At 43.2% G+C, this 22,058-nt stretch overlaps 1 long non-coding RNA gene across 1 annotated transcript in view; it reads right to left on the reverse strand.

Moving 5' to 3' along the window:
* Positions 1–15,850: 15,850 nt before the first annotated feature.
* The window catches only part of LOC141991652 (uncharacterized), a 106,423-nt gene continuing 100,215 nt past the window's right edge, over positions 15,851–22,058 (reverse strand). The window contains exons 4-6 of the long non-coding RNA XR_012640423.1: positions 20,401–20,577; positions 17,373–17,427; positions 15,851–16,232 (exon numbers count right to left, since the gene is read on the reverse strand). This is a non-coding gene — a long non-coding RNA (uncharacterized LOC141991652). The remainder of the gene's footprint in view (positions 16,233–17,372; positions 17,428–20,400; positions 20,578–22,058) is intronic.

Below are 22,058 nucleotides of genomic sequence, written 5' to 3' on the forward strand. Positions count from 1 at the left end.
AGTTACACTTTAAGACACCTTTCACCCCCAAAGGATAGTGGTTATATCATTCACAGAGACAGACATTCAAAATGCCTCTCTTCTGAGCACTGGGTAGACCTCAGTTAGAGCCAGACTGGGAAGAGTTAAAGGAGAGTAACAGAAAGGATAGAATGTTTGGAAAATGAAACCTACTATATACGGAAAGCTTAGAGAACCGAATGTGTTCAAGCTAAAGTAAAGCAGACAGGAAGGAGAAACTGAAATGGTACATGAATAAAGTGACTCAACACGTGCAGACAAATTATGAAAGGAAACAGTCATGAGGAGACAAACTCTGCAAAACCCTTATTTTATAAAAACCAGGGTTGAATCTTGTTCAAATGCTTTCCTGGAGAAATCGGTATTTTCAAAATCCTCCCCACTGCTGGAGCCTTTCACTGTGGCAATGAAAGACTCTAGCAGGGGGTGGGCAGAGGAGGAAGGTTCAGCCTTTCCCCACTGTTCACACCCTGCCAGAAGCTTTCCCTGCTGCTGGTCTTTCCCTGCTTCAGGGAAAGACTACAGCAGTGGAGACCGAAGGCAATGTGTGGGGAGTAGAGAGGCATGTAGGGTATGTACTCGGGTACACAGCCACGCCCTTCAGGCCTGTCTGTACTCACCAAAGCCATGCCTTACAGTCTATGTTGTTCGTTACCCCCAAGCTACGGGAAGTCTATGTGTATGTACGCTGCGTCAGAGGTTCTCAACCTTTGTCTTTCTGAGGCAGCCCCAACATGCTATAAAAGCTCCAGTGCCCACCTGTGCCACAACAACTCTTTTTCTGCATATCCAGTAGATTAGAAGCCAGGGCTGGCATTAGAGAGTAGTGAGCAGGGCAATTGCCCGGGGCCCTATGCCACAGGGGACCCACAAATCTAAGTTGTTTGAGCTTCGGCTTCAGCCCAAGGCGGTGGGGCTCAGGCTTCAGCCCCAGTGAGTCTAACACCTGGCCTACTCTCTGGTTTAATTTTGGCATTTCCCCTGAAACCTGCCCACGGCCCCCTAGTGGGACCCAGACTGCTGGATGAGAGCCACTGCACTACATGCTGCCAAAAGAAGCGTGCAGTGTAGATGTACCCTACAGCGCTGCTCTGAAGGGAGACGGACATTTCTGTACAAGCTGGTTTCCTCTTACTCTGGGACAAGGTAAAAAGGGTCAGTTTTCACTACCCAATTAATTATTTTCTATGTCTGTCAAGTTTCTTCATGCTTGTTTTTCTTCCAATTTCTGTAGTTGTTCCTACCACTCTGCAAACTATTTTGATTTCCAAATCAAGCTGAGTTAAAATACCATAAGAGAGGCAATTTTCTGTTATTTTTGTCTAATGGAAACAAAATGCCATCTTTTCCCACAGACAACTAGGTTTGTCTCCTTAACTGTTTTATTCCTAAATGTAATTGCCCACCAGATGGCAATGTGTACCAAGATTTTCCATACCACTGATACTAGATTTCCTGCTGATCCTCTGACACTGCAATTACAAGACATCAGACTGTTCTCCTCTATTCACCCCTGACATGGGAAATTCCACAAGCACACAGTGCTGGTATTCTGGTAGAACTTTTCCTCCTCCTGCAAGTTTTTCTGAGAGGAAAGGATTTGTCCCTGTCAGGAAGTTTTCCTGATATTCAATTTAAGTTTTCTTTTTAATTTCATTCCATTCCAGTTGGAGGACCTCAGGGCTTGTCTCCTCTACCGCGCTATATCAGCCAGCTGCACTGATGCAGCTGCACCACTCTAGCATGTATGGTGAAGATGCACTACGTCAACTGTAGAGTGCTCTCCCACCAACATAATTGCTCCACCTCACCGAGAGGCCACTGACATAGCACAGTGTGGACATCGTTTTAAGTTGATGTCACTTACGTCGCTCAGGGTGGGTGACTTTTTCACACCCGAGCAACATAAGTTATGTTGACTGAAGCGGTAGTGTAGACAAACCCTTAGTCTGCCAGCTGTCCTTCAGGGAGTGAATTAGAATTTGATATGTTGGTATCGCTCTTCAATGGGATTCCCTCTGCTGAGTAGATGATCCAGCTCAACAAGTGAAATTTTAAGATCCCAGGACTATGCTTCTAAACAGACCTCCTGGCACATGCCTAAATAATTCCTCTCCCTCTTCTTTGTACTTGTAGACAGCCACACATCCCTCCCTGAGTCATCACCAAGTTGAGCTAAACCCACTAAATTCTTAATATCTACTCATGAATCAGGTGCTGTAGGTCTCTCATTTTTACTGAGCTTCTTTGAGCTCCAAATTGTCTGCCTCCATTTAATACAACGCTTATTCCTATCATTGTTAATTGACTAATCTATACTCAGTAAATTTCCAAAGGGTGAAATATTATTGCATTTTGTAGATGGGGAAACTAAAGCAGATATGAACTGACTTACCTGAGGCCACCTAGCTGCCAAGCATTCCCTGGGCATAATGGAATCTTCCATGAGCACAGAGCTAGCATAGCCAGTTCTACACCAACCCCTCTCAGCCCTCATCTCAGAGCAGGGGTGCCTGCTTGTATGAGTGCATTACAACAGAGTCCTGATACACATTCACATAAGCAATAAAAACATCTGTGCTTACATTAAAAAAAATAGTTTGGACTCTCCAGCAGAAAGGAGGAAAACAGTATTTTCCTCTTAAAAAAAAAAAATCAAGTCTGTCAAGTCAAGGTGCCTAGCAAAGAGCAGATCTTAACAATGTCTGAATAACACCACTCGGATTATGTCCAGGGAAAATCGGTAGGGAATCCAGAATTTTGGCCTTCCTAAATAAGTACATTTCCTTAGAGTTGAATTATCCAATAGTGTGTGCTTAAAACGAGCCAAATTTATCTGGAAAGGATGGAGATTTTGTTATTCTTACAATTTTAACTACACAAAAGTAGTTAGGTGCCAGCGGTTATCATCAAATTGAAACAATGATCAAATTAACTGGGGATTGAATGAAGTGGAGGGCACAGTAAATGTGTTTAGTTAATAAATAATTACTTATTTTCTTGGAAATGTGACAGGTCCAACTGACTTGGTGGGTGAATAAATACTTCAATTTCTGCAATAGCCCTGTATAAACAGCTGAGTCTTGGTTCTGCTTACATGTTATCTCAGCAAACTATATAACTTTAAACATTGTTAAACATATTACTTCTGTTACAGTTGTAGAAATATTTGTAATAATAACCACAATGCGGGTTCCTTGTGGGCAACAGTTCTTTTCTGTAAACAAAAGAATGAAACATTTCACTGGTGCGTCCACTAGAAAACTAAAACAAATCAAGAGTATTTGAGGATATTTGATACTTGACAGAAAAAGTCAAATTTTAGAATTTAATCTGTGCACCAGGCTCCTGTCGTGTTCTCCATTTATGTAGCCTCAGCAAGCATCAGGTTAACAACCAATTTCATACACAACTTAGGCTTTGGCTACACAACAAATTTTGTCAGCAAAACTTATGCTGCTTTAATCAAAGCACGTTAATTAAAACTGCTGTTGCATGTCCACACTAGCTCCTTGTGTCGGCAGAGCACACCCACACTAACAGCCCTTGCATTGACACAGAGAGCAGTGCATTGTGATAGCCATCCCACTGTGCAAGGGCCGCAGGGTGCTTTGGGAAGGGTTTGCAATGCCTCATGGGGCAGGTACAGTGTCACATGATGCAAGTTTCTCAATCCCATAGTTCCAGGGGCATCCGAGTAGATTGTCAGCTGCTTTTCAACTGAAGTGGGTGGGTGTGGGGGGGGGAGAGGAGAGCAGTGCGTCTGGGGTGAGGGAGACAGCAGGCTGGCCAACCTATCCTGAGGCAGAGGGAGGGAAACTCCCACCAGCCACATCAGCCCCCCAGCTCTGCTCTGTAGTCTCTCCCGAAGCAGCCTGCTCTGCCTGCTGGCCTGCCTATGGTTCTGTCATTCCCTTGAGTTCTCCCCCTCCACAGCCTGCCTCAGTTGCTGGGAGCGGCATCCTGAGCAGTTCTGTGAGCTCTCCCTGCTGAGGAATGTCAAAGCAGCACAGCAGTTCCCCCCCATCCCTGCTCCCTGCCACAGCAGTCTGTCTGTGGAGCACAGCAGCATGCTCAGCTGTCAGATACTTCTCCTTCCTGGAGCTTTGAAAAGGGAGGTGCACATGCCTGCAGGGCAGCAGAGATTAAAACAGTGAGCAGAGATGTCAGCGCAGGCATTGCGGGATACTGGTCCTGTTGGGATCCAGGAAGTGGGTGGGCGGAAGCTAAAGGACCTCCCCTCAGCCTAAGGGAAGGATCTACAGGTCCAGGATTCCAAATGATTGCGGGGGACAACTAAAGATATAACAGGAACGGGAGTGATGTCACAGGGCTAAACGAAGGGAACCTGACGGGGACACTGAGCAGAGAACCCCGGACAGCTCCCACTGCTCCTCGAAGGTGTCAAGGGAGCCAAGCCAGTTATGATAACAAAACAAACAGCAGCGTCTACACTAACGCTTTGTCACTTAACTTTGCTACAAAAAGCTGTATGCCTCTTGTTGAGGTGGTTTTGTTTTGCTACCAAAAGTAGCTTTGTAGTGTGTACACCTCCCCAGTTTTGTTGGCAAAAGGCAGCTTTTGTAGACAGTAGTAGTGTAGTGTAGACAAAGCCGTACGCAGCCCAAGAAATTTATCAAACTAGCCTTTACTGAACAACTGTCCCTTGATTGGGTCCTGATCCAACTCCCACTGCAGGCAACAAAATTCACTTGAGGGGAGCTGGAGTGAGCATCCTACAGGACTGTTTGGGGAAGGGAGTAAATTAGTTATATTATTTAAGAAATAGTATAAAAGCATGTAATTAGACAGTCTTAAGACCCAATTCAGGGGAGGCAGCATGGCCTAGTTGATAATGTTCAGGACTAGAACTCAGGAGACTTTGGTTCTATTCTCAGATTGGCCATTGCCCTGCTGGGTGACTTTGGACAAGTCACTGTGCCTCAGTTTCCCCATCTGTAAAATAGAAATAATGATACTACTGACTTCCTTTGTGAAGTGCTTTGAGATCTGCTGATGAAGAGTGCTATAGAAAAGCTAGGTATTATCCAGGAAAGCATTTAAGTACTGGCCTGTGTGCTTTCCTGATAGGGGTAGACTTAAGCAGGTGCTGAAATATTTTCTTGAATTGTGGTCTTAACCCATGTACCACGAGGCAGAGTTAAGTTTGTGTATGCTCACTTAGTTGTGTTATTTCTCATCTCTTCATTGATTAACCATGTAAATGTAATGGTCTCAACTACTGTTTTTTTTTTTAAATATAGTTTCCTAGGTTCTCCTATTTTTCAATGAAACCAGATAGAAGCAAAATACTATAATCAGGAATTATTTGGTTAGACACCAAGCTTGGAAGATTCTGTCCTATGCAAAAGAGGAAGACAATGAGGACTCAGTGTGGGAGACTCTTGCAAAGCTCAATTTCCTTAAGTGCACACCTTTATACACACCAGTATTAAAACTGCTGGACTGAGATTCACTTACTCAGCAGGTTAGTCTAACAAATCTTGATTCAGGCAAAACACTCAGAAAGTAGTGATCAGATATAAGTGGGAACCACATCAGGACAATCTCATCATAGTCACCTCCAGCTGTGGACAATACAGCTTCAATCTCCATTTGTTACAAAGACTTATTTATAACTTTCTGTTATCTTTTCTTATATATACATATACGTCTCTCATTTCCATGTTAACTCTCCTCCCCTGTCAATACGGGTTTAGTGTTAGTTCAAGCCAGTTTCTTCTAGCTTTCTCTTTTATTTTCCTTAAAAACATGATTACTCTGTATCTTTCTTACACCTGTGCAACACTGTACACGATTACTCTGCAATTTGTACACATACAGTTCACTTATGCATATGCTGTTAAAGATTATCAGAACAGACTCTTAAATAACAGGAGGCTTCTAATCACACCTAAATATGGCTTCACTTCCAACACTTCCTACTATGAAGCCATAGAATTCATTCTATGGTTTCATCAAGCCTGTATTTCATATACATCTCTTCTCTTTCCTAACTGCCTAACCATGCTCCTAACCTTCCAAATCAATGCAATTAACACCACTAGTATTATGGCTTGCGGTTACAAAGCCAAGTGATATCATGCATATCCATGAATGTTCCCCAGTGCTGTATGCTAACCTCCACCATGGAGCATTTCCCAGAATATTTATGTCACTGAATATTTTGACTCTCCCGGTTTAAGGTCAACATACATTCTGAAAGTTGACTCTTTAAGGCCTGCACATTAAATGCAATGGTGGTATCATTTGACTTAACAGTACCTCACAGTACCTGGGCAGCACCAATCAGAGGAGCATCAACTGACAGACTGTGGATCTCATGCTGGGGAACTGGAAAAATTACCTTGTCCCCTATTCGGGTAACCTTCCTTGGAACTAAGCCAACAATTAGCCAATCAAAATGCCACATGCGTGTCCCATATTGAAAGTGTCTGATGCATGAGATTGCACAATATTTGCCTTCTCCAGCCTTTGCAACCTTGGCTTGACCTTGTCCCCGTTGCCTCAGCCATATTGTGCAATTTTGGGTTCCTTTATACAAGATGAACTCACACTCCGGCAATGCACTTCACAGTACATCACAATGACAAAACCAAGTACCATGCCTCTTGAAACAACATAAGGTATCTGGGGCTTTCCTTATCCCCCCGCCCCATCCTTAGCCGTACCTGAGGACAAGTGACATATTCCTTTCACGTGTAATCTGCTATAGAAGGTGCCAACATCCTTATGGATGGGACACTATACACTTAATGCCGCACTTAATCCTGTGGCTATGGGTATTGCTAGGATCACAGGAAGTATCCAAGTTGCATCAAGATTACACCTCTTCGGAGTGTAAGAGACCCTTGAGTTATACCTAACCCTGAACAAATCTACTTCTTATATTTCTGTCCATTATTCCAACATCTTATTAGTTATGAACCCAGGCACTTCCCCACCTTGAGTTTCCTTTAGTCCTACCTGTAGTTCCTGTATTAGGAAGCTGCCATAGCACAAACAGGTGATTGCCTTCAATACATTAGTTCATGATTTTTCCCATTTAATGGACAACTGCTTCCACTTCCCTAGAACAGCTGTCCTGTTATTCTAGCACCCTGAAAATCCTTTAAATCCCCCCCTATATCCTGATTCTGTCATTTATTTAACTTTAACAAGTTTTGCAATTGAACTTTCACTTTCTGATTTTCCTCCCACAACACTGTGATATTCCTATGATTCCAGGGTGATGTCGCCAATGCCCCAACTCCTAGTACTATTCCTATATCTCTTTTATATCTTTCTCCCTGTTGCTTTTCCTTTTCAGACCACCAAGTTTCCTCCAATGCTACCCCATCCTCTGATTGTCTAAAATTTTGCACCGTTTTTGCTATCATCTGCATATAGAAATGCACATATTTTGCATGACTGAGCTGCTGTGGTAATATAACATTGGTTAAATTCAGGTATCATTTGGTACTGTGCATTATACATAATCTGATGTTCACAATTTATCACTAGTCCATTGTCAGGTCCTGCCTCTCTTTCTGGGCACGGTTCATCATCTTGGTTCAGTTCTGGAGTAGGAGGCATTCTTACTCAGTATATTCAGGAGAGGTAGTGATACTCTGCCAGTCCTTAATGACATTCCTGGAGCCAGTCAAAGTCTCAGTCACTTTCATTTTCCTGGTATGGTAGGTGGATTCCTGGGCAGTAGTTCAGTGATCTGCTCAAGTAACTGTAATATTTCCTGAGTGTATTAACTGCATGCTGTGAATAGCCACCTTAGCCATTATCATCCCATTTAAACACATTGGCTTTTGTAGGTCCCCCAGTCCAAGTCCCTGATCCTGAGATTTGCTTGGGCTGCAGGATCCTTCATCTTGGCTGCAGTCCAGTCTGTACCAGAACGCTGTAGGCTTTCCTGCATGATTACTTGGGAACCCTAAGGCTAGGGTGGCATTCTATCTCTCATGCACTGTCATGGCTTTGTTTCTCTGCTGTATCCCAAATTCCACAGACCCTAACGTAGTGCACATTATGCCTCGCAAGATGATCAAAAACTGAGAGAAAACCATTTTTCTCACTTCCCTCTTTTTTTACAATTAGTAGATTCCCTCCTGTCCTTCCCCTTGTATGGTTTCATCTGCGTAACATGCAACCATTGATTCACCACCTCTTTACCCAAACCAGATATACTGATGGACTAGCTTTGTCCATTACATAGCCAGGACCCTCCCAAATGGCTTTTGGAAAGGGCTTTTTATCTGAGACATATTGCACAAATCCCCGCTCCCTCACTTCATATGCCTTGCGAGAAGCTTGGCCATAAGAATAACTTTTCATTTTTCACTTGGCTTCCCCTAAATTAAGCAGCTCACATTTCGAACCTGCAATTTCATTTTTCTATTTCAGCTTTGAAAAACAGCACAGGTGAGATAACTTTTTGTTGTTGTTTTTGGCCTGGGCTCTGTTAATAGCTATATTTTAGCAACATTACATTTTACTGACACTTCGATTTCTGTGTTCTTCTCTGAGGCTCAGCCAACACAGATTTCAGTAGTTCTGCTGCTGCATTTTTTACTATTCCTTCTCTGACAGGCAGTGGTAGCTGTTGTGTTATTTATTTTTTCTTCTTCGCTTCCTAGGTATTTCCCCCTTCTCTTTTTTGTTTTTATTGTTGTTGTTTAATTTTAACATCCTTTTAACACGTGCACTTCCACTCTCACACTTTAACCCTTGCACTGCCCCGACTGTCTACTCTCCTCTGAGCTCTGCAGCGTTCTGAGAGTCTGTGCAGAACATTTCCTGTACCTCCACATTTCCCTAACCCACTCAGCCTCAGGTTTTCATTGTCAAGTAAAACATTTCCCAAGGCCTTGCTGGCTACTGAATCTGGGATTGGAAACTTTCCGTCTTGTCACCCAGAGTGATCCTGTTTTCAGCCAGTGTATTTGGCAGATTTAAGCTTATCTCTGTGCCTTTTATATTCATTTTGCAGCTTAGCACACTTTGCAGCTATGTCTGCAAAACTATTCCCAGACACACTCCTTTAAGGATGGCTGCTTTCTGGATAGAGTCCACAGCCTCCCTCGGGTACCGATACGATTTCTGGGGAGGGAAAATTCTGTCCCTGAACCTGGAACGTACATCTATCCTCCCACACTCATCTTCAGCAAAAATTTCAACAAGTGGCATGCACAGCTCCAAAAACTCAGCATCTGTCACATACTTCTGCCAATCTAAAGAATGTACCTCCTTAACTGTAAACACGGTGTGAGCCATAGCTATTGACATGTTCTCTTTGTCCTTAGAGATATTCCACAGCAAAAGATTAGCTAAATGCACCATACAACCCCCCAGCGTTCATCCAATCTGCTCCTAAAATCTACCTAAAATCATCATCCACACAGCTATGAGTAACAGAAAACTACCTACCGTGACATCTAAGGGTTTAGTAAGCCCCGCAGTGGCTCCTTGCCCTTTCACTCTGGTCATGGTAATACACGGTTGTGTGACATCGCCTGCTTGAATTCTAGATGTTAAAGAGATAGACCATCCACTATCAAACACAGTTTGCCTACAAATGCTTCACATAACTAATAACACATTGAGGCATCCTCACTCATCCAAAATAATGTGAGTAAATCCTCGGATGACTGGGAGGAGGCTCAGTATCCCTAAAGGGGGTGGAGGAAACAGTTCCACCTGGTGGACTGTGCCCTGTTCCCAAGGCCAGCTCCTAAAGCTTCTGCACCTCTTCCTCCAGTTCCTCATTATGCCTCTGCACCTCATAAAAGGTGATCCAGGGGCTCTCATGGCTACCTCCTTTCCCTTGGCCACGTCCTCTCCAATACCCAGGGGTTCCTGTGTTACCCTCAGAATTAGATTCCTCTCACCCCCTGGGTCCCAAGCCTTACCCTCCTGGGTACGCCGACAAGCACATTCTGCTGCTTTTCCAACGAACATCTGAATGTAAGTACGGCCCCTATCAAACACCATTTTAGCTGCCTCTCTCATCTCTGGAAGTTGCCCATCTATAACAAGTTGTGGGTAGCCTGGACCATCACAAGCTGAATTATTCGCAGTCAGAGAATAAGCACAAGAAAAACCAGTCACTCTTCATATTCTGCCAGGGGCTTGTGCAGTTTCTGCTTAACTGTACCAACAATGGTGATTGCCACATCAGACCCGAATAAAACTCAGATGAGCTCTGACCACAGGAACTGCCACTGTCCTGAAGCTCCATAGCCCTGTGGAATATGCTGCCCAATCCCAGAGCTGATGCTCTTTTGCAAAATTCTCTCCCAATCTCCTCTAATCAGATCACAAAATTCAACCTGCTCCCCAGTTTTCACAAGCCACTTTAGAAGTTCCTTTATGCCCCTGCTTCGGAGCCAAGGACCTATTTCTTTCATTATGGCTGAGCTCTCCTCTGGGGAAAGTTTCTAACCTTCACATCTGTACAGGTACCACCACCCTGATTGTTTTGGACTGTGGACATGATTATAGGCTCCACAGTGCCAAGAGCTTTAGAATCCAGATTGTTCAAGGAAGGAAAAAGTGGATAATAAGGAGCTGGAACCACTTCAGACAGTGCAACACTGTCCACATTATGCCATTTTTCTTCCCAAAAGTTTCACTGCGATTAAAAGTTCCTGTCAGTTCTGTATTTTCCAACAGTTTCTAACTGTGTTTACAACTTGCCATGCTGCTCCTTGAGGGCATGTCTACTCTGCAATGTAAGCCCTGGGTTAGTGGGACTTGACACAGTTGAGCCATGTAAGGGAACCCTGGGGCTTGAGCACCTACATCATTTTTTAAGCCATAATATGAAGAAAAAGGAAGCAAAACTTAACAACATCTACTTCCTAAGTTTCCCAGACCTGAAGAAGATCTCTGAATAAGCTTGAACGCTGGTCTCTCTCTCACCCACAGAAGTTGGCCCCAAAAAAGATATTACCTCACCCACCTCGTCTCACTAACCCTACGTTAAGACTTTCTAAATCTGTGCTTGAACCTGGGGCTCTGGCATCCACACTGCAGCACAGAGACCTGAGTCAAAGTAACCCTATTGCAGAATCCCCCACTCCTGAAATGTGGCTTCTCTAAACCTAGGACAGTGGTGCACTGCAGAAAACCTTGACTGCCCGCCCTGCATGTTACAGGAAGTTAGACAAGCCTGCCAACACAGCCTGCTGAGCAGTCCTTTGGGTCTGTGCACTCCTAGTCACTGGAGTCAGCAACGTGGAGGAGGAGCCTTTTGCTGAACTTCTCTTGCTTGCACTTTCACTCCTGTGTCAGGAAACTGACATTGCATCTGCAAGGCACTGGTGAACAGTTTGGTGGCATTTTCTGTACCACCCTGATGGAACTGGAGGAGGAGGAGGAATTCCCTGGCATCACAGACTCACACTGGTAGATGCTGCTCAGTATAATTGGCATAGTGACTGCGGCCCACTACATAAACCACATCATCCACACCCCTGTATGGCCAGCTGTGGAACCAGCACTTTTGCATGAAGAAAGCCACATTTCTGGAGTTTTGTGAGTAGCTTGCCCCTACCCCACCCCAGCATAATGAGACACAACTGAGATCACCCTTGCCAATTCAGAAGTGGGTCGCTATAGGCATCTGGTAGCTGGCTACCACAGACTGCTACAGGTCTGTTGTCAACCAGTTTGGGGTTGGAAAGTTGACTGTGGGTAAAGTTCTGGCACAGTAATTGAGGGAATCAGGCATGTGGTGAGTACATAAACCACAAAGGATACTACTCCATTATTATGCAGGCACTAGTGGACCAGAGAGGCACATTTATGCATGTCAGTGTGGGCTGTACTGGAAAAGTTCATGATGCCAACCTTTTCAGCTGCTCAGAAGTCTATATTCATGGACAGGCTGGGATGCTACTCCTAACAATTGCCATAAACAAGGTTACTGTCCCCATTGTTATTCCAGAGGACCCCTAACTACCCACTTTTGCCTTGGCTTATGAAACCGTACCCTTATCTCAAATGCCCTGGCAAAAGGAGGTTTTATTCCATTCTCAGCAGGTGTAGAATGGTTGTCGAATGCACTTTTGGCAGATTAAAATCCCCTTGGAGGTGTCTACAGATCCATTTGGATTCCAGTCATCAATGCTGTGCACATTACTGTGGCTTGCTGCACTCTTCACAACCTTCCTGAATGGACCTATGGCAGTGAGGGGATGCTGGACTGGTATGCTCAGCCAGAAAGTGCACCTACCCCTGCAGGAGCTGGTTTCACCAAGGCAGCAGAAGTAGGGGATGCTTTATGTTCTCACATTATGGACTTGCCTGGCTCAACAGAAGAGGCGGGGGGGGGGGAATAATATCTGTACAAATGTGCTTGTGGGGAAAAATGGCTCCGTTTTTTGGGAGGGGGAGGGCTGTGCTTGGGAGGAGGGTGGGCTTGATTGCCATGCAATGTAAGACTGAACGACATGATGAATAGTGAATGTGGGGGTGTCGGGGGTAGAAGGGGCAGAATGGGTGTACTGACAATGTACAGAGATGTGAATTGCTGCACCTAACTTAACGGACGAATATTGTTTGCCAGGGGCAGCCCGTCCATATGGGCGAACTAGGCGGTCACCTAGGGTGCCAAGTTAAATGGGGTACCAAATTTGAGGAAAAAAATCAAATTTAAAAAAATATAAAATGAAAAAATGAAAAAGATGAAAAAAATACAAATAAAATAACAAAGATGTCATTATTTCAATTCCCGTGAATGTACGGAAGGAATATGAATTTCTGCATTTCTGAGAATTTATTAATATGTCAAATCTTTTATTTACTGCAAAAATAAATAATATTTTAGAGAAAATTTTTTTCAATTTGCAATTTTCACTCTGCAATTTTGATCAGCAATAACTCAGCCACAATGAAACACATCAGCCAGCAGCAAGAGCTGCAATGCTAGTGACGCCTAACTCAAATATACATCAAGGTCGCATAGCCGGAAATTCATGTAGAGTGGAGATATTGTGAGTTGATACATGTCAAACGGTCATTTTAACACACGTTGCAGGTAGATGGTTAAGAATCGAGCGAATACTGTGGAAAATTGTGTTTCTTGGTACCAAAGAATAAAGATTAATTTCTTTTAGCATTATAAATCCAAAATGTGAGCATCTTTAAGCGTTATTAAACCTTAGCATTATTATCGGGCTGTATAATTATGAACTTTGTTATAACTGGTTCATATGTAATAAATAAGTTCCAGAAAAGAAGAGTAACAGCATTAACGCTTAACAGACTACAAAAGTGATGACATCACACTCCAAGCAGCTAACCGTGAGAAAGGGGATTACTTTCCAAACAACCAGTGCCGTGTTATAATGTCGAAAAAGGTCATTTTGTTTCCGTGTAAATGCTGTAACTAACTAACTGTTTTAATAGGTAAGTGAGTGTATGTTACTAATCATTGAAACTTTAAGCAGTGAAAAGACATATTGAGATGGCTGCAATGTGGTTTAAATCGCCAACCATGTGGTGTGTCAGCCATCCTTAACGCTATCATGCTTGAAGTCGGGAACACAGTTAGTACATAACAACATTCAAATGCCCCATGACAAAAAGAGGAAAAAGAAAGCCCTCAGGAGCTGAGTATCATAAAAGAAGCCTGAGAAGGAAAAGGACCAAGCAAAACAGCAGTGATCCTTCCTGAAATATCTTCTCTTTAATCCAAATAAAGATGGAAGCAGTTCACAGCATCCAGAAGAAGGAATTTTTCTTGGAGAGGAGGTTAGCTCACATCCGCAGTTTGGAACATCAAGATGATGGAAACTTACTTCTAGATGAAGGCAGCTCACAGCATCAGACTGACACGGAAATGGAGAAAATTTATTTCTCTTCAGAGACACATGCAGAAATTGAAGTAAATGAAGTAGAATTAAGAAAGGCTGAGGAAGTTACAAACAAGTTACAATAAGGGGACCCAGCTTCATGACCCAGATGTGATGACAGCGTGCGGCAAATTCTCATGGAACATGGATCTGAACAAGTTCCCTTCCCTAAGGATGGAAATAAAAGAAAATTCTCTGCTCAGCATTACAAGAGGAAACTCATTAATGGGGAAGAAATTGGTCGAAACTGGTTACAATATTCAGCGTCGAAGGACTCTGTGTTTTGCTTTTGCTGCAAGTTGTTTAGAAATCAATCAATCAATGGGTACATCACTTACTGAAAATGGTTCGAAGGACTGGAAAAACATCTCTTCAGTTCTCTCTTCACATGAAAGAAGTACAGAACATTTGGAATGTTTTCAAAATTGGAAAGAACTTGAATTAAGATTTAAAAAAGCAAAAACGATCGATGAAGAAAATGTATGTGTGATCAAGGAAAAAGAAGATATTAACAACAAATATTAGAGCATCTGATTGCTTTAGTAAGAGTTCTCGGTGGACAAAATTTAACATTCTGCCGCTGCGGTAGAAATTAAAAAATGATATACTCCAGGTAATGGAAACTTTTAAAAATTTGTTGAATAGCTAGCTTTGGTTAATTCAGTTTTGAAGGAGCATATACATAAAATAACTGATCATGAAACACAGGTTCACTACTTAGGAAAAAATATGCAGAATGAACCGATTCAAATCCTAGCAAATGCCATTAAAAAGAAAATTGTAGAAGCAGTCCATTCTGCAAAATACTTTTCAATAATACTGGACTGTACACCAGATGTGAGTCATGTTGAACAAATGATGATGATCATTTATTTGTTTTGTGAATAATGTTAAAGTGCTCATAAAGGAACATTTTTTGGGTTTCATACCACTGAAGGAAATGACTGGAGCATTTATGACTGAAACTATTCTACAAGAGCTTGAAACAATCTCATTATCTGTTGAAAACTTACGTGGCCAAGGCTATGATAATGGGAGTAATCATAAAATTATAGAATATCAGGGTTGGAAGGGACCTCAGGAGATCATCTAGTCCAACCCCCTGCTCAAAGCAGGACCAATCCCCAGTTTTTACTGCAGATCTCTCAAGGATTGAACTCACAACCCTGGGTTTAGCAGGCCACTGCTCAAACCACTGACCTATTCCCTGTCCCCTGCCTCCCCCTGCTGCCCAGCACTTTATGAAGGATAAAGACAACGCTGTGCAAAGGAGAATGATGGAAATCAATCCTAGGGCCTTTTTTGTTCCTTGCAGCGTGCATTCTCTGAATTTGGTTGTCAATGTTGCTGCTAGATGTTTTTGGAGGCAAGCAGTTTCTTTGACCTGGTGATTTTGGATTTGTAACAATAAAAATTATAATTAACATTTTCAAAGCATTTTTATTTGAAATCGGACTGAAATATCATCTAGCTGTCATGTACAAATCTATTCTGAAAATTTCGTGTCTATTTTATCTGATCTCAGAAACATTGGTTGGACAGATGGACAGACAGACAACCTGAATAATTAAGCCTCTGTTTAAAAAAAAAAAAAAAAAAAGCTTAAAAAACATTAAAAGGAAAAAAGGGGCAAAATGTTTCCCAGTTTACCAAAAACCTCAGCCTAGATCTGCCCTTGGGGTTTGGGGGCGCCAATTGCATGGTTCGCCTAGGGTACCAGTTGCTGGCAGCTAGTCTAGGGCCGTCCCTGCTGTTTGCTTACTAATGCTTAATTGCTCCTGAACATGTTTGTAGCTTTTTCACCTCAAATCACGGTTGTATGACATGATGCAATGATAGCAATAAACTTTCCTGAAAACATAATAAGCTTTATTTGTTAACATGTCTTAAAATAGTAAACCACACAGCGATGAATGCATGGGCTGCCCTGAAATGGAGTTGTCCAAGCTGCTGCTGGACTGAGGATACATTGCAGAGTGATCATCATGCCATGATGTTGAGGAGGCAGCAGGAGCCATTATGGACAGGAGTTGCTGGAACAGTTCTCTGTTGAGATCTGTTCTCCTCCCTTAGCCGCTGTTCCTGTTCCAGGAACTGCTTTGCAAGAGTCTGCTCCCTCGTTGAAACCCTATCCTCCACTGGGGCAGCATGCCTCAGTCTTTCCTCCTGCCTGTCAGTGTGCTGTTTTTCCAGTCTGTTGTCCCTCTTCTTCTGGTACTGGATCTGCTGGTCTGCCCTCTCAGAACTTCATCTCGGAAACGCTTCCTTTTGGAACGTTTGATGAAGGTACGTTGGCATAGGGATCGAGTTTCTGAAGAACGGCAGTGCAGGCTGAGGGGCCTGAAACAGGCCAAGAAACAGAAGGCTATTGTCTAAACTAGCCTATTGGAGGAGCACAGAATTAATTATTGTGGAATTTCAAGGACATAAAATGTAATGTTTCTAAAGTGAACCAATACATATTGTGAAGGGGTGTTTCACACATCACTCTGTCTCTGGATACAGCCTTGTTAATTGTAGTTACAGAAGTATCGAGACAATGGTACGTATAAAATTATAACCTTTTTTTTTGTTTCATATAAATTTCATAACTAATTGCCATATGGGGATGGGGGTGTGAGGGAGACATGTGTAGTGTCCTGTCTGCAAAAGGCTTTTCTGTTATTTCAGTTCTTTCACATTTTGGAAGGCATAACTGTTCTGGTGCCCTATTGCCAGAGGGGGATGTTATTCCAAGCTGTCAGAAGGAAACCTGCAGTGTATGCAACTGATGTATTTAAACAGCACATTTGTGAGTGGACTGGACTAGTCAGCTATAGAAGGGGCCTGGAAAATACACCCTTCCCCACATTGTGTAACTAGAGCTCCTACTTCAGGAAAAGCTTGAAGATATCAGCGGCCAGGATTGGGTCAGAATCCATGTGGGAATCAACATGATGCTGTATTAGCTCACAGATGGCTTACCCAGTTCTTGTTGTATGCCAACGCACTAAAATCTATAGCTTTTCTCCACCCCACATCCAGCACAGTTCTGGGGAAAAACTGACACCCCACTTATACTTTGGGGAAATGATTTTGTGCCCCACAGACCACATGGACTCTTGCTTGCTGAAATGGACTAGATCTGGAAACAGAATACTGCTCCCCAAACAAAACACACTCAGTTCACTGTTTACAGGCAGCTCCATAGAGCCAGGAGTCAAATTTCTCATTACTGAAAGGAAAAAATGACCCTAGTAGACGCCTGTGATTTAACAGTTAAAATATCCATAAACAGCTGTAAGGGTTGTTTGAAATTCCAGACCACCATTTTGAACTCCATGTGGTGATGGGGAGAGGAATGGGGGAGGCCAAGGTGCTGTGATGCAATCTGCAATTACTGGCCACATGTTGGTAGCTGAGGCTCATCATTTTTGTAATGGAGCAGAAATCCTTCCCGTTCCTGTGATAATAAACTGTACATTTGTGTCATACACTTACCAGACTCTGGGGCAGCTTCTGTCTCCAGTGGGTGTGCTGCTGGCTCGGTAGCAGGCTGTTCCAGGGGAGAGGAGGAAAAAGGTGAAAATAAAACACTCTTCCAAAAAGGGACTGAGAATTTGCTGTTGATCCTGATCTTGAGCCTACTCTGGGACTGGTTCCGTTTAAAAAGACACTTCAAACTCTGTATTGGGAGCCTGCTGCTGGCTCCCACCAGTCCCCATGCTGGATTCAGGGGCCAACAGGGCACCATCCCAGCTGACCGGGACGTCATGAAGCATGATTGGCTCTGTGCTGGGTGCAGTGCCCAGAACCTGGTCAAAGCCATCATAAAATGAGCCTGGCATTGGCGAGTTGCCCGAGGTGCAGTTCTTGTCCCTGGTCTTCCAGCACTCACTCTTCACCTTCTTAATATGCTCCCTGCACTGGTCACCTGTCTGAAAAATCTCACACAGAGCTACCAGCTTTTTAGCTATCTGCTGGTACACATGTCATTTCTGGTGCTTTTGTTGAAGTCCACAGTTTTACAGGCCTCGCAACAGAGATTCACCAAAATTTGGCTGTACTCCCTTAATCATGAAGCAGTTCACTTGGCAAAAGGCTTGATGGGATCACTCTTCATTGGAAACCCAGATAGTGATGTAGAATCATAGACTTTAAGGTCAGAAGGGACCATTATGATAGTCTCTATTCTGACCTCCTGCACGATGCAGGCCACGGAATCTCACCTACCAACTCCTGTAACAAACCCTTAACTTATGTCTGAGCTTTTGAAGTCCTCAAATCATGGTTTGAAGACTTCAAGGTGCAGAGAATCCTCCAGCAAGTGATAGTGTGCTTGCAGATCGGTGATCAGAACAGAATGGGTTAACATCGACCTGAGCTGCTGCCGTTTGCCAAGAGGGGAGAGGGTGGCTTCCATTTTCAGTAGAGTGGATTGGAGATTGTTGGGATAGAGAGGACTAAGGAATTGTCCCATGGAATTGTGGGATATTTCAGGCAGACTACTAGGACACAAGTCAAAAGGAGTTGTGTCTACACTGCAAAGCAATAGAGCGAACCCTGAGTCCCAGCTTGACTTGTGCTCAGATCTTGCAGGGTCCTGTGACCCTGGGTTCGAGCCCTGGGTTAGCACAATTGCAGTGTAGATGCAAGGGGGGCTAGGCTTGAGCCCAAGCTCAAGCATGGGCTTGCATTGCAGTGTAGACATTCTGTAAGAGGCTCACATTCCTGAGCTTTCTCAAAGCCTTTGAACTTGTACATAGTGACCTTGTTTCTCAATTCTTGCATCTCCTGCATTTCTTTAATCTGAGTTTTAAATTTTCTGCATTCCAGTTTCAATGCTGCGTTTTGTTTCACAAAAGCTCTGGTTAGTCACTATTAAACCCCATACCACCATACATTTTACCCTTTTCTTGCCAAAAAAGATGCTTTCAAGCAGATTTGTCACCGCTTCAAGTAGATACTGGGCAACCTGACGTCAGCCTCAAGTAATCAATCTGTTTCTCTTCCACTGGAAGATTTCAAAACACTTTATGAACATGCATTATTTTTTAATCAGAGCACTTGTGTGAGGTGTAATCCCACTTAACATAAGAGAAAATGAGCAGACAAGATTAGTGACTAGTCCAAGACTATACAGGAAGATTGCTGCAGAGCCAAAAAACAGAATTTAGGTCTTGCCTCTTAACCACTTTCACAGAAGGAGTAAGGCCCAGATCCTCAAAAGTATTTGGGTGCCAGTCTCCCATCGAATGATCTGAGCCTAATTGACATAGGTAGGGTTGCAGAGGGCAGCAAAAACGAATTACTTACTGTAAAGTTATTATTACACCATAGGGATTTTGAATTTCCTAGCTCACCAAACCCTGTTTCGTTCCTAATGAACTGTTCTTTCTTTGAAATGCAGCATTGTGTATGATATCAAATAGGAAATAAGGTCTTGTGATTAAAGGAAAATCCAAGATTTCTATGTGATAACAAAAGAGTGGAAAGTCTAGGAACAAAGAATGCTAAAGATAGCATCCAGCCAACAGGAAAGAGTTGGAAAGTCTGTCTTCTTTAAAGCACAGTCAGACAGTCTCTTCCTCAAAAAGTTATCAGTTAGCTTGAATGTGCTAATCCAGCTATCCTTCCAGTAAATTATATTTTGTCCTTTGGTTGTAAATTTCTGAAGCTTGCTACTTAGTCCAAGTCTTGTTCAATAACACACCAAGAGATATAAGGGAACTTAAGGATGCATGACATTCTTTTTCGCATCCTTTCCAATTCAGGAAGCTTTTTCCACATTTCACCTCCACACCTTTATTTTTTCTAAAGATAAATCCGTTATATTGAATTCATCTCAGGTGCATGCAAAGGCTTACTTTCTTAATCTGACTTTGGACTGCATTGCTACATCACAGGTTCCTTCTTCCTTCTTATTAAAAAACAATACAGTCCTTGGCAGGTAAGTAAATGACTTCAGAAGAACTTCACTGAGGATAGAAATAACATTTTCAAAACACAGAAGTGACTTAGGAGCCCAAGTCCCACTTTCAAAAGTGACATAGGCCCTTTTGGGTCAAGCAATGTACCAATGAATCAAGTAACATGCTGCAGTTGTTCCACTTTCAGGGAAGACTCTGTACTCAGAGGTGGGACCTGCATTTGTGTTGTACAGATTTGTGCTCTTAAACAATTGCGTGTACTTTTTTCCCTTTAATTTGCACTCACCCTAATGATTTGTTTGAGAGTTCTCTTTTTCCCTAAAGATAGCTACTTTGTGACTGCACTACTAACATTTTAGGTACCTTTTGGAGAAAAAAACCCCCCTAATTATTTTTGCGCTGAGCAGAGTTACTGTCTTGTTAAGTGGCCTTACTCATTCTGCTACTGAAAAGTTTTGTAATTACATAAAGAAAAATGTTGTTTGCAATTCTTGTAATTAAATTGGCAACAATTTCCTTTTGACCCCACCACTGAAAGATTTGACATTCTCAACTAGTTTCATGGCATTTAGCAATCAAATATACTCAGATCATATTACCAGAAGAGTTATTCAAGCTGTGTCCCCTGTCTGGAATCCTCTGCCCAAACCAAACATTGTTCCTGGAAGTGTCCTTGAACTTGTGCTTCTTTTTCACCAGGGCCCTTTACTTCTGTGTTTACTGTAGCTTCTGCATTGCAGTGGGTTGCAGCAATGCTTCTCTGCAGTTTGTACATTCTGGTGGAACGTAAGAGAGGGTTACTCACCTTGTGCAGTAACTGAGATTCTTTGAGATGGGTGTCCTTGTCCTGGTCAGGTGATGGGGCGTCCCAGCGCTGTTGATTGGAGATTTTCGGTAGCAGTGCCTGGTTGGGCCGTGCATGCACCATAGCTGTCTCGCAGTGCCACTGGAGTCTCGTTTGGCGCACACACAGCCAGACCCTCTCGGTTCTTTCTTTACCATAGAGTCCTAGTATCAAACTCCAAAGTATAGGGGAGGAGGGTGGGTAGTGGAGCAGCCACAGAGCCACATATCTCGAAGAACCACAGTTACCGCATAAGGTGAGTAACCCTCTCTTCTTCAAGTGCTGTCCCTGTGGGTGCTCCACTTCAGGTGAATGTAGAGCAGTGTCCTTTACAGTTGGGGGGACTTTGGAGTTTTTGCATAGTGGAAGAGGAGAGGGCTGTAAGACCTAGTATAGCATTAGTCATGGAATCCTGTGTGATCACATAGTGATTGGTGAAAGTATGTTCTGATACCCATGTGGCAGCCCTTCAAATTTCCAAAATAGGTTCATTGTACAGGAATGCAATGGATGTTGCCATGGCTCGTGTAGAGTGGGATCTGATCCCTATCAGGGGTTCCATCTTATTTGTTTGGTAACACAAGTGAATGCAGCTCAATATCCACTTACAAAGCCTCTGTTTGGATATGGCAGCCCCTTTGGACCATTCCGTCGTCAAGGTAAAGAGCCTCGGGGATTTACGGAAAGGTTTCATTTTGTCTAGGTAGAAGGCTATCGCTTGCCTAATGTAATGCTGCTTCCTGTGCATTTTTGTGAGGTTTAGGATAGAATGTAGGGAGATGAATAGGTTGGTTAATGTGGAAGGTCAATGCCACTTTGGGAAGGAATTTCGGGTGAGGTCGCAGTGTGACCTGGTCTCTGAAGAAGATCATGTATGGTGGATTGGCCATTAGTGCGTTTATCTCGCTAACCCTTCTCACAGTTGTGATAGCCACCAGGAATGCTAGCTTCATTGACATGTGTAGTAAGGAGCAGGTAGCCAGTGGCTCAAAAGGAGGTCTCATGTGTCCCTTGAGGACAAGGCTTAGGTTCCACATGGGAGTGGGTAAGAGTACATCAGGGTGATGATTCTGGAGGTCAGCTATAAAGCATTTTGTAGTCTGATGTGTAAATACCAAGAATCTACTGATCTTGTCATAGATAGTGTTGATCGCCACAAGGTGTACCTTGATAGAGCTTAAGGACAGACCTGAGTTCTTCAGCTCTAAAAGATACTCTAGCACCATAGGTAGAGGTGTGAGCTGGGGGTTAGGCTGTTTCGTTAGGCTCCATGTGGAACACCGCTTCCATTTTTGCAGGTAAGTATTGTGTGTGAATTCACATCTGCTGTTCAATAATACGTTTGACTTGTTCCAAACAGGTTAACTCGTATAAATGGAACCATGGAGGAGCCACGCTTTCAAATGGAGTTTC

This window comes from Natator depressus, chromosome 7, assembly GCF_965152275.1.
Source record: "Natator depressus isolate rNatDep1 chromosome 7, rNatDep2.hap1, whole genome shotgun sequence".
In the NCBI taxonomy this organism is placed as follows: domain Eukaryota; kingdom Metazoa; phylum Chordata; order Testudines; family Cheloniidae; genus Natator; species Natator depressus.